Raw genomic sequence first — 14,412 nt, 5'->3', positions numbered from 1 at the left:
TTGGACCACGCAGGAGTCATCACAGGTCAGAGCCAAACAAAGTCCCAATGAGGCAGAGTGGAGAAAATTTTTGAAATGCCATAAACAAAAGTAAACACTAAATATCTTTGTTGGTTGTACTAGGTTCATCTTGTTTTTTCTTTTTCAATTACTTCACTGGTTATTCTATATCAAACAATTTGTTTTAGGTTCAGGGCGGCTCGGTGGTGCACTGGGTAGCACGTCCGCCTCACAGTTGGGAGGGTGCGGGTTCGATTCCACCTCCGGCCCTCCCTGTGTGGAGTTTGCATGTTCTCCCCGGGCCCGCGTGGGTTTTCTCCGGGCACTCCGGTTTCCTCCCACATCCCAAAAACATGCTTGGTAGGCCGATTGAGCACTCCAAATTGTCCCTAGGTGTGAGTGCGAGTGCGTATGGTTGTTTGTCTCTGTGTGCCCTGTGATTGGCTGGCAACCGGTTCAGGGTGTCCCCCGCCTACTGCCCGATGACGGCTGGGATAGGCTCCAGCACGCCCGCGACCCCCGTGGGGACTAAGCGGTACAGAAAATGGATGGATGGATGGAAGGATGTTTTAGGTTCATTTACCTGACATGTTTTGGCGGGTTCTTCCGCTCAGAGTGTCACTGATGTGATTGTAAATATCTTTCACTGCGGAATGCAATTTTCCTCAATTTGTGTTAAAAATTGGAGCAACCCAGGAGGTTGTCAATTTGACCCAACTTCCAAAGCAGGCATTTTGTTGTATAAAACAAGCCAAAAAATGGGTTACCGTATTTTCCGCACCATAAGGTGCTTCGGGTTAAAAGGCATACACAGGTCAGAGCCAAACAAAGTCCCAATGAGGCAGAGTGGAGAAAATTTTTGAAATGCCAGAAACAAAAGTAAACACTAAATATCTTTCACTGCGGAATTCAATTTTCCTCAATTTGTGTTAAAAATTGGAGCAACCCAGGAGGTTGTGTCAATTTGACCCAACTTCCAAAGCAGGTATTTTGTTGTATAAAACAAGCCAAAAAATGGGTTGCCGTATTTTCCGCACCATAAGGCGCTTCGGGTTAAAAGGCGCACTCAGGTCAGAGCCAAACAAAGTCCCAATGAGGCAGAGTGGAGAACATTTTTGAATTGCCAGAAACAAAAGTAAACACTCAATATCTTTCACTGCGGAATGCAATTTTCCTCAATTTGTGTTAAAAATTGGAGCAACCCAGGAGGTTGTGTCAATTTGACCCAACTTCCAAAGCAGGCATTTTGTTGTATAAAACAACCCCAAAAATGGGTTACCTTATTTTCCGCACCATAAGGCGCTTCGGGTTAAAAGGCGCAGACTCAATTCCGGGGGCTTTTCTGTACTTAATCTACACATAGGACGCACTGCAGTATAGGACGCATGCATGCCATGACTTACGGTAAAAAATAAAAATAAAACGTCACAGGAGCAAGGCAGTGAGCTCAGTTATTTATTCTACAATTTAATCATGTACTGTAATGTACTCACTATATTAATCGATATTAATACGCAAAGACCTCATCGTCTGTATCCAAATTAAATAGTCGGGCAAGAGTGAGTGAACATGTAATTTAGCACCTGCTATATGGGCTCTTAGTGAAAGATCAAAATCTTAATAGATTACATGCAACCTGCCTGGCAACAGCACATGCAACCTGTTGAAAATGAACTGGAGGAGTAAAAAAAACAAAAAAAAAAACAATGTCCGTGATTGTCACGTACTGGCGCCACCTGTGACAGGACCACGCCCTCCCCTATCAGCGGAATCGCCGCCACCTGCCACAGGCTCATGGACAGCGCTATATCAACGCCGCCAGCGCAGACCCGAGTGTCAGTCTGTCCCGTGATGTTGCTTCGCTCTCCGGTCCACGAGAAACTGACTTCCTTGAAGAGTCAAAGATCCAGCAGAATAGCCTGTTTTTCCCCAGCCAGATCGCCGCTCCAGCGTCAGCTCCAGCTACTCCCACCTTACCCCCGCCCGCAATAAAGTCTCTGTCGCTACGCACTTGGCTGTACTGTTCGATCCCTTACAGTGATGACATATGCACTTTCTTTACCTGGCAAAATTTCATTTGAAAATTACTTTCCCAAGACCAAGAGATTTTCTTCTGAGCAGAAGAAAAGCAGAAGTATGGAGCCACCAGCACACAAAAAAATCAGCCATCCAAGTCACAGCTGATAAATGCAATAAACCCAAGCCTGGCATATCCACTTGTAGCAGAGCAAAGGTGAAATAGGCTGATCTGCAATAAAATGATTTCTCTAAGATCAGCCTCGTCTCCACTTTTTTCACCAGGCTGTTTCCTTCCCTTTGAGCGCATTTGCTGACCAACAGAAAGGAAAGATGAACGCTTCCATTTCAGATGCCGACCCCCCCCCCCCCCCCCCCCCTTCTCTCATCTTCCACAAGCCTGAATTCACATTAAAATTGTAATAGCATACGACCCTGCGAGGCACCATTCTCATTCAGGTGGGCCATTTTATATGAATGAGATTTGGACAAATACCAATATTTATGCACATACATTCGCATTCCCATCACGGCACCTGCCTCGGTTGTAAAGGAAGAGAGTAGCTCTCATTTCAAAGATCAAATAGAGGAATACACAAACAAGTAGGGTTGGGGGTATTGATATTGCCATATTTGCGGTACAAGTATGTGCCAGGATCAAAGATTGATTTTCTCATCAACTCTTGTCAATTTTTAATCCAAGCAAATTTCATTATGCTGTTTTTTCAACATGCGCGTTGAGTATTACAGCAGCATCAAGAATAGAACGGACTATTGCTTTGTGTAAATCAACCGGCACTGCCGACATCTTTGGAGAATGAATCTTAAATCTTTCATAATTGAGATGTGCACTTTTTTCTAATCAAGCTATCTGTCATCCACTATGAGTAATGTTGCAAGAAGAATTTGAATCGATATTAGAGCCTTTTGGGATCATAGATTGTGATATACCGTACTGGCCCGAATATAAGACGACCCTGATTATAAGACGACCCCCTCTTTTTCAAGACTCAAGTTTGAAAAAAGACTTTTTGAACACCAAATTCGATTTTTAGACAGAAAATGATTGCATCTGAAGCAAAGAGAAAAAGCATGTTATTTTGCCTTATTCAAATTATGCAAAAACTGTCTATCACATGATTCAAGATGGCGGCGCGTGCACACACAGCGACCTCTCTCTGTCCCGCCCGAACGGTGTTTTGTTCGTTTAATGAGTGTTTGTCAGACAGTTTTATGTGTTCGTCTCGTCGTACTACGTCGTGCTACAAGTACAGCAGGCAGGTTCTGCTCGATATCGGCGAAAGCGAGTTTTGCGGCGTTCTGAACTTTGAAGCGGAGACATTAAAGGAACTCGGACTGCTCCGTCCTGAACCAACGCCGGACTCGCCTGCTACTCCTCCCCCGGATAGAAAGCGTCGGAAGCGGTGTGCGAGGAGGCAGAAGAGGGGCAAGCGCGGATGCGTCCGGGCCAGGCTGGCGGCCAACCCAGCTCGCCCGGCCATGCCTTCCATTCTTCTGGCGAATGTTCGATCGCTGGACAACAAAAGGGATTACATTCGCCTGCTGAGATCTACGAACCGGACAGTGAGTAACTGCTGTGTGCTCGTGTTCACTGAGACTTGGTTGATTGTCAACATTCCGGACTCTGCTGTGCATCTGGAGCGGCTAGCGTGCTATCGGGCGGACCGGGCCATTGTAAAAGGGGGAAAATCATGAGGAGGAGGAATATGTGTCTACATCCGTGACGAATGGTGCCGGGACTCTGTAGTTGTATGCAAGCACTGCTCGCCACTGGCGGAGTTTGTGATCATTAAGTGCCGTCCTTTTTACCTGCCAAGGGAATTTACTGCGATTCTGCTAGTTGCGGTATACATACATCCCGCCTTCCAACATTGAAGGCGACAGGATCGCGGCTCTTAGTGAACTGTACCAGGCTGTCAGTGAACAACAGACGGCGCACCCTGACGGTTTCACCATCTTCGCTGGGGATTTTAATCATGCTAACCCAGGGGTGGGCAAACTTTTTGACTTGCGGGCCGAATTGGGTTCTAAATTTTGACCGGGGGGCCGAACCAGGAGCAGATGGATGTAGTGTTTGTGTGAAGTAATATAAATTGCATAAAAGGTTTTTACTTTTAGTAGATACTAAAGCATGGATATTAAAAAAAAGCTTTTTGAAAACAAATGCATTCATTAACAGCATTAAAAAAATATTTCACCAAAAAACTACTATCAGTGATTCTTATTAAATACGACACTGTTATGATGAATAACATTTTCCATCACTTCAGCGCCTGCAGGTCAGATTTATGAAATATGTTTATCTAATGAGGCGAAATCACATCCAACGGCAAACATTCTGACCAAATACATCATCTTGAAGAATCAGTGAAAGAATACATCGAAATAAAGTAATAAAGAAATCAATAGTATTGTTGGTTTCCCTTTTTGGCTAGTGCATCATAGTCTGGAGCAAAATTTGTTGTGGTCATTTTTAGGATAGAGCCGAAGTGTCGGTCCGTTAACCTAGATCTGTGACGGGCTTTGTTGACGTTCATGTGGCTGAACGTCTTCTCACACACGTAGGTCGAGCCAAATTGTCCACTCTTTTTTAACATTCGGCACTCACTGTCCACCTTTCTTTTCTTCGGGCCACTCATTTTAATGGAAGGATTCCAGGGGAAGGTTTGTGGGTGGCATTAGCGTAAAACTGTATCTGAAAACTCAGCGCGCGAATTACGAGAATATTGACGTCACAGCCTACACTCGAAATTCGGCACTGATAGATGAAATTACTACGTACTACTGAGTACGCACGCACACGCACTTGTGAGTGTGCACCGAGCTTTCTGACACGGCTCCCGGGAGTAAATGCGCGGGCGGGCGCTTCCCCATCTACTGGGGAAACATAGTAATTGCAGGGAAAATGACCCAAAAAAAAAATTAATACAATTTATTCAGGTTTGGCGGGCCGGATTAAACGGCCCCGTGGGCCGGATGTGGCCCGCGGGCCGTAGTTTGCCCACCCCTGTGCTAACCTGAAGTCTGTTTTTCCGAGGCTTCACCAGCATGTTAATTTTCCAACACGTGGTGACAGCTTCCTGGACCTGGTCTACTCTACACATAAAGGAGCTTTCAAAGCCGCCCCCCTCCACCATCTTGGACATTCTGACCATATCACTGTTATGCTTTTGCCCGCACACAGACAAATGGTGAAAGCATCCAGGCCGGTTCGCAAGCGGGTAAGAGTGTGGCCTGAGGGTGCCTCCGATGCGCTTCGAGACTGCTTTGGCACTACTGACTGGGAAATGTTTAAGCAGGCGGCCACTTGCAACAATCGGACGGACATAGAGGAGTATACTGACTCTGTTTCCTCTTACATCATGAAGTGCATTGATGATGTGACCCACACAAAATTCATCGTCACTCGGGCTAACTGGAAGCCATGGCTGACAGGGGCTGTCCTCAGGCTGCTGAGGGCCAGGGACAAAGCCTTCAGAGCGGGGGATGAGGCTGGCTTGAGAACAGCGGGGGCCGACCTGTCCCGGGGCATCAAGGAAGCAAAAAGGGCATTCTCTTGCAAGATTACCGCCCATTTCAAGGACAGCAGGGACGCACAGAGCCTATGGCAGGGCATTCAGATCATCACGGACTACAAGCCCACGCCGCAGAGCTGTGAGGGCGACATCCGTCTGCTCAACAATCTGAACCGCTTCTTTGCTCGCTTCGACGCTCAGAACAGCACTTGCCCGCTGAAGGCCCCTCCCCCTCCACACGAGCAGCCCCTGTGCGCCTCTGCCGATAGCGTGAGGAGGGGGCTTGCCGCTATCAACACCCGTAAGGCGGCGGGCCCTGACAACATCCCAGGTCGAGCACTGAAGGACTGCGCTGGGGAGCTGATGGGTGTCTTCACAGACATCTTTAACATTTCCCTGCAGTAGGCCATCGTCCCTTCATGTTTCAAGGCTGCCACCATCGTACCTGTCTGCTGTCTGCACACTTGCTCCATTTTTGCTCCTCTTATTTATTGTTATTTGTTTATTTATTATTTATTCATCACTCTTATTTATTCATTGTTTGTGCCTTCTTGTTTTTACTTTTTGTGTTGTTTACTTGTATGTATATTGTGTACTATGTCTTGTCACCGTGGGAACGTAATTTCGATCTCTTTGTGAAGAACATGTGAAGAAGTTGACAATAAAGCAGACTTTGACTTTAATATTTGAACATTTAAATATGTAAACTAAAGTGCAATCACATTAGTAAATGAATGGCTTCAGGTTTTTGAAATGTAAATAAACCAATCTACTGTGATAAAACAACAACATTGCAATAACTGCATTAACCATCAAAGTGAAGTCTAACTGTAACTGTAGTCTTGAAACAAATCTGACTAAGGAAAAACATTGCAATAAAATAATGCAAACTGCTACCGCTATTGTTGGGGAGCCTGAGGACTGTATGGGCAGGCATGGGCAAACTACGGCCCGCGGGCCACATCCGGCTCACTGGGCCGTTTAATCCCGCCCGCCAAACCTGAATAAATTGTATTATTAAACTTTTTTTTTGGTCATTTTCTCTGCAATTACTATGTTGCCCCAATAGATGGGGAAGCGCCCGCCCGCGCATTTACTCCCGGAAGCCGTGTCAGAAACCTCGGTGCACACTAACAAGTGCGTGTACGTACTAAGCAGTACGGACCGGGCGCACTCCACGCTCTATTTCCATCAGTGTCGAATTTCAAGTGTGGGCTGTGACGTCAGCATTTCCGTAATACGCGCGCTGAGCTTTCAGATACAGTTATACGCTAATGCCACCCACAAACCTTCCCCTGGAATCTGTCCATTAAAATGAGTGGCCCGAGGAAAGAAAAGGTGGACACTGAGTGCCGAGTGTTTAAAAAAAGGCTCGACCTACCTGTGTGAGCCACATAAACGTCAACAAAGCCCGTCACAGATCTAGGCTAACGGACCGACACCTCGGCTCTATCCTAAGAATTACCACAACAAATTTTACTCCAGACCATGATGCACTAGCAAAAAAGGGAGACCAACAATACTATTGATTTCTGTATTACTTTATTTACCGTATTTTTCGCACCATAAGGCACACTGGATTGTAAGGCGCACCCTCATTGAATGTTTTATTTTAGAAATTACAGTGGAGCCTCGGTTTTTCGACCACAATCCGTTCCAGAAGGCTGTTCGAGAAGTGAATCGTTCGAATTCCGAATCATGTTTTCCCATTACAAATAATGGAAAAATATTAATCCGTTCCAAGCAAAAAAAAACCGCCTTCTTAAGCAATTTTTCATTTGCGCATTTTTGTCCAATCGCACAACTGCAGCGCACCGCCGAACCCGCAACCGTAGCGCGTCGCCGACCGCGCAACTGCACCGCGCTGGTCGCATTATTGTGACAGAGCCATCACTGAAATTTAGAAAATATTTTTAGTGTCCTGATGTACTTTCCAAAATTTAAGTGGACCTCAGTGCGCAAGGAGCTTAATTTGGTCCGATCGCGCAACCGCAGCGCGCCAGGCGCTCACTGTCGCATGGTTGAAGAGCGTCTTTGTGTTTTAGGGTGGCTTTACTGCTCCCACTTGCTTCCTTTGGAGGCATGATTAGAGTTCATGCAATCCTCAGAGTAACGAGAATGTAATAACGAACGGAGTCAGTTGGCATGCGGGTCCTCTCGGCTCATCTCGCGAGGTTCGACAACCGAATTTCGTCCGACATCCGAAGCAAAAAAATCCCGAATTTTTTGTTCGAATAACGATTTGTTCGAGAACCGGAACGTTCGAAAAACCGAGGCTCCACTGTATTTCATATACAGTCAAACCTCGGTTTTCGAACGTCCCGGTTCTCGAACAAATCGGAATTTCAACAAAAAATTCGAGATGTTTTTGCTTCGGTTGTCGAACAAATTTCGGAGGTCGAACCTCGCGACATGAACCGAGAGGACCCGAGAAAACCCGACCGCGCGGCCCGGATGCCGACTGACTCCGTTGTTATTGTATTTTCGTTACTTTGATGATTATTAACCCCTAATCATGCCTCCAAAGAAAGCAAGTGGGAGCAGTAAAGCCATCCTAAAACACAAAGACGCTCTTTAAGCAATACAACAGTGAGCGCCCGGTGCGCTGCGGTTGCGCGATCGGACCAAATTAAGCTCCTTGCGCACCGAGGTCCACTTAAATTTTGGAAAGTACATCAGGACTTTAAAAATATTTTCTAAATTTCAGCGACGGCTCTGTCACAATAATGCGACCAGCGCGGTGCAATTGCGTGGTGCAGTTGCGTGGTGCAGTTGCGTGGTGCAGTTGCGCGGTCAGTGGCGTGCTATGGTTGCGCGTTCGGCGGTGCGCTGCAGTTGCGCGACTGGACAAAAATGTGCAAATTAAAACATGCTTAAAAAATGAGGTTTTTTTTTAGTCTTGGAACGGATTAATTTTTTTTCCATTATTTGTAATGGGAAAAATAGATTAGGAATTCGAACGATTCACTTCTCGAACCGCCTTCTGGAACGGATTGTGGTCGAAAACCGAGGTTTGACTGTATAGGGCGCACCGGATTAGAAGGCGCATAAATTAGAAGCTATACTGCAACAAACTGAAGTTGACTAGGGTTGCAGTATGCATCCATTAGCCAATAACCAATGAGCCCTCAGTAAACAATCGCGTTTCTCAAACTATCTCCTATAAAAGTGATTGGAACCAACTAAAGTTTGATCTAACACATTGGTACTGTTTACTTATGTTTCCCTTCCATATCGATCCTTAAATTTACTCGAAACATTAACGGAGCAACCTATTTTGAAATGAAATAGCCTCGTACGTATAGCAGCTATCATTATATTATTAGCCACCTGCAAACTCCCATGAGCCTCAGCTCGCAGACTCCCATGAGCCTAAGCAAAGTGTCATGGCGGCCCCATGTAAACAATCACGTTTCTCAAACTCTCTCCCATAAAAGTGATCGGAACCGACTAAAGACTGATTTAACACATTGGTGCTGCTTATTTATGATTCCGTTGGATATTGATCCGTAATCGTACTCAACAACATTAACGGAACAGCCTATTTTGAAATGAAATAGCCTCGCAGGTACAACAGCTATTCAGTGACGCCCCCTGACCACGGTTTCCGTAATGCCGGGAAGCGATGCGACCTTGTAATTTACTAGTTGTCATGCCGTCATGTTTTGTGGATTATTGTTGTCTTGTCCTGTTTGTCGTATTGTCACTTCCTGTTTTATTTTGATAACTCTCCTCTCGTTTCAGTTCGTGGGTCCTTCCTCTGTGCGTCAGTCTACTTGTATTCCCTGATCCCAATTGTGTGCACCTGTGTCCTTGATCCTAATTGTCTGCACCTGTGCCCTTACCCTTCTGTGTGTATTTAGTCAGAGTCTTCCCCTTGTCTTGTGCCAGTGCGTCTTGTCCCGTCCAGAGCACCAGCAATCGCGTGAGTTAAAGAGACCCTTTAGAGAACCTAGTTTGTGAAGAGACCTTTGTTGTCAAGCCTAAGCTCTGTGTTTTTCAGTTTTTGTTTTTTGCCACCGTGTTTTCCCTCTTTTGAGGCGCTTTTGGGTTTTTTGCTGACTCCAACCTGTCAGAATAAATTCCTTTTTTTGTTGGCACTCTGCATCCGAGTCCTCTCCTTGATCCAAGTCTGACACTAGTCGTACTAAAACGTACTGAAACATTTTGGCAGAGCGCTGTGTACAACCAGTATGGATCAGCAAATTCATCAATTGATCCATAGTATATAAGATTTACCGAAGTCAAATTCCTTGTTTGGCACGCTCAAACATGGCGAATAAAAAACTCTTGAATCTTGAATAAGGCGTTCTTCATTATAAGGCGCACTGTGGTTTTTTGAGTAAATTTTAAGTTTTTAAGTGCGCTTAATAGTGCGGAAAATACAGTAGATGTATACTTTCACTGATTCTTCAAGATGATATTTCATAAATCTGACCTGCAGGCGCTGAAGTGATGGAAACTATTATTCATGATAACAGTGCCGTATTCAATGAGAATCACTGATAGTAGTTTTAGTCTAAAAGTACAAACCTTTTATGCAATGACCTTTACATGTCATTTCTATTACTTCACACAAACACTCTACATCCATCTGCTCCTGGTTCGGCCCCCCGGTCAAAATTCAGAACCAAATTCGGTCCGCCAGTCAAAAAGTTTGCCCACCCCTGGTATAGGGGGTTGGTTCGGATGGTTATGCTCTTTTCGGCCCCGGGTGTCGGTCAGAACACAGGAGGGAAGACGTGGTTCACTTTTGATTGCTTTACTGAATTATTGGCAAAAAAGTAACAGGCACTGTGGATCATAGGGGCATACAGGCAAACTGGCAAAAGGGTATAGGCACATTGTGGGGCCCATGGTGGTTTTTGGGACATTTGAATGGACATTCATACTCACCCACCATGTTATTTTTTTAATTACTTTGTAATGTTTCTGAACACGTTATATGCCGTTATATGCAAATAGTACTGTATGGCAGTGGTCCCCAACCTTTTTTGCGCCACGGACCGGTTACATGTCAGAAATATTTCCGCGGACCGGCATTTATATAAATAAATAATACATTTATATAAATAAATAAATAAATAATACATTTATAATAAATATATAAATACGATGAAATAAAATGATACGACTGACATAAAAACAAGTACAAATGACAAAAATAAAACTCACCATTACGTTGAATTAGTGGGAGCACTGAGTTTGTTTCTCAGAAACGAGCCGGTCCCATCTAGACGTAATCAGAGACAATGACACCCGAAGTGATTAAGGTTTGTCTTTTATTGCAGGATGCTTGGTCTCCATGTGTTGAAGCAGTTTTGAATGCTTCATTGCCTCGTTAGTTAGCCTGTCGCCACATATTAGCTTTGCGGGCTCGACTGGGGAAACATGTCACGTGACCGGGACGAGTGTCTTGACCTGAATTAATTGATCGTCGCAATTTTTTTTTTTTTTCTGTGCGGCTTGGCGGCCCGGTACCAAGTAACCCACGGACCGGTACCGGTCCGCGGCCCGGTGGTTGGGGACCACTGCTGTATGGTATCAGTGGCGAATATTTGGGGATTTCAATAAGGCACCTGGGACAACTACGGGGGTCCTCAGTACCCGGAAGTAGTTGACAGTGAGCGGGAGTTTCGCCGGGTCGTGACTGTAACTGCCACTGTTGTGTGTTTCAGGTGAGTAAATCTGTTGAAAAGTTGATGATCAGAACTTGTAATACTGCTGGTAGTCTGAGCTAATTATTGAATGAAACTATGATACATACGGTTACGGTTGTACAATGTATAATTTTGCGTATAACATGGACAGTGTGATGTTTATAACGTATTCTCAGTACCCGGAAGTAGCTGACAGTGAGTGGGAGTTTCGCCGGGTCGTGACTGTAACTGCCACTGTTGTGTGTGTTTCAGTAAATTTATTATTTTAAGAAACCCCGCATGAGTGGAGTGATTCGCGTCCATGCGTGCGGCAACATGTTTGGTCGTAAGGATGTGAGAGCAGATGTGTGTAGTGTACATGGGTGAGTCTTTGGGTGTGTCAATGTGATTCTTGTGGGTGTGATTATTGTATAAAGCATGTGAAGGGTGTGTGGGGTGTGTCTGTGTGTGTGTGTGTGTGTGTGTGTGTGTGTGTGTGTGTGTGATGTGTGTGGTTCTGCAACAGACAGAGATACAGCACGTAAGTCACGCTCAACTTCTGACGTCACACAACACTAGTCGATGGCACACATTACATAACTAACTGTGCGTAACGGTTCCGCTATACTAAATAACCATGAATGAAATACTCTCGGCAACACACCAAACATAAGTCATCAAGACAACAAAATACATTTGCTGGCGATCGTTAGTCGCCGTGCCACTGCGTAAAGGCTACTCGTGTGATGCGAGGCAAACTTAAAGGAGCGCGCCGGAGCTGTCAATCAAACGGTGCGCACACGAAGCAAACCGCGATCGGACAAACGGCACAACAGTGGACAGGAGTAACAATTAAATGTATATACTCACAATTAAATGTATATACTCACTTTGTGTCAAAGATGCTCACGATCACAGCAACATACTCCGTCGATACCAGCATCCTTTAACTTATTGCTGCACATAAGTGAATGGGTATAATGTCTAGACCCCGAATGTAAGACGACCCCCACTTTTTCAGTCTTATTTCAATGCAAAAAACATCATCTTATATTCGGGCCAACCGTACTTTGAGTATAGGATATTAATGGGGGGGGGAAATGGTGGTGGTGGGGGCAAAATTCACGACAAGCTCGGTCCTGATTCCTCATAAATCTCATTGTTTTGGGTGGCTGCATCGGCCCCAGAAGTGCCACTCTTTCACTGTTTGCCCAGAATATTTGATTAGTAATAGGAGAGTAGAGTTGACTTTTTTTCTTGAAAATGAAAACACAGATGTCCTTATGTCTTTACATATGTCATAGTGGGCTCATAAGTTACTCCTCCATTGACAGCCTTTCAAATAAGTGTGTGTATAGTGAGAGAGACAAAATGTCAGCCAGGTGCCTACCCACCTACACAGACATTCACAGGGAAGATGCTTCGAAGAAACTAATGCAGGCTTTTCACATCCTCAGGTGGTCTGGAGAGAGACAAGCAGCATTTCTGAAGGACACTTTCTGTCCCTCCTCTAGTTCAATCTCTGACAGGATAGACGTGTCTGCTAGCTATCTTTGTGTAATTGGGTTTCTAATCAGTCATCCATTGGTAATGCATCTGGTTGAGAATTTGGCCCCGAGAATCACGCGAAGACCTGCTGCTCCAACAGAGCAGAACCATCTATTAGAGATTCTTACTGCCACCCTCCTCAAATATCAGCAGATATATAGTAGACATATCACGGTAGCAGTATGAAACAGAATAGGTGGCTATGTCTGTGATTCTCAAATTGGATGATGCAAAGCCTGAAGTTGCTTCCAGGAGACCGCTTCCATGCTGTCAGCAGTGAATAGGCGCATAATGGGAAAGTTTCAAGTGAAATTTCAAGAGATAGCACAGAGTTGTTGAAGCGCCTTCACAAAGCTTTGCTGTTGTGTAAAGAGCTTATGAAAGAAAGAGCCAATGTAAATAGGGGCACCCACAAGAAGCTCATTGTTCAATTGCCAGTGCATGCCAACACATCAATTAGTGACTAGACCACAGCCCTCCAAGGTTAAACTGTATGGCTGTCTGAGTGCTTATCAGTTATACAGCTAGGAAGCCCCCCGACAGCCTGCTGGTTCCCACCTCCCTTCTTGCTCACACATGGTCATTTACAACACTGAACACCTTCCCTCTTTGTCCTGCACAGAGTTACCTCTATTTTCACTGTTGATCAACTGTCCTCGAAAAACTAGGTATATAGTGCTTTATCTTATTGTTCTTGATATATGCAATCACTTATCGTTTGCCATCATCTGAAGCTTTCAAGTTTTCTCCTTGAGAACCCCCTGCTGTGACATCCCTTTACCCTTGGATCTGCAAGATGAATGGCTCATTTAAGTCCTCATTACAGAAGCGCATTACCCATCCAGCCAGTAAATACTGTACCACCACCAGATAATAAATCACATGATGAAAATGCAAATCAATTTCCATAAGCATTTGTACATAATCTGTTTGCTCGTAAAGATGATGACAAATGTTTTAATGCAGCAAGTGACAAATTAACGTGACACCAATACTCAAATAGCTCTGCTTTGTCACAGAATGTGAAGTGAGAGGAGAATGTTCGGTGTTAATGTCAGTGAGGATGCATCACAGCATTCTGAGGTCTGAGCTCATTGTTGTGGTTGGCTGCATCAGTCCCAAAAATGCCACCAAAACAAACAATTTCAGAAAAGCAATTCCATGCGTTGAGACAAGAAAATAACAAATTGCAAGGTGGGGTTTACACTACAAAATAACATTGTTCCCAGATGGAGGTTAATTCAATCCACTTTGAGGCTACTGTCGGGCTCAGGTCTGCAGTGTGACATTGCGAGGGAGAGGTAATTACATTTCGGTCCAGTTGGGCGACTCAGCGTCTATTCAGAGGTTGTAGTCCATGGTCTCCTCCTCTCAACCATCGCCAACAACAGGCTCTGGGCAAACTACTGACTATCTCACAGCACATTACAGCTCTAAACTGCAGATGGCCGGCCATGTCTGAGCTGTTATGGTTCACTAGATCATATTCTAAATTGCAAAATTGTTAGACATCAATTACAAGTTGGGGGTAGTCGAGAGATGCACAACCCTTAGTAAGAACCGTATTGGCCCGAATATAAGACAACCCTGATTATAAGACGACCCCCTCTTTTTCAAGACTCAAGTTTTGTCACGGATCGGAATGGAGCAGGGACAAATGCAAATGCCAAATG

Source organism: Syngnathus acus, chromosome 2 (assembly GCF_901709675.1).
Source record: "Syngnathus acus chromosome 2, fSynAcu1.2, whole genome shotgun sequence".
Lineage (NCBI taxonomy): Eukaryota > Metazoa > Chordata > Actinopteri > Syngnathiformes > Syngnathidae > Syngnathus > Syngnathus acus.
This window is presented reverse-complemented; position numbering follows the sequence as displayed.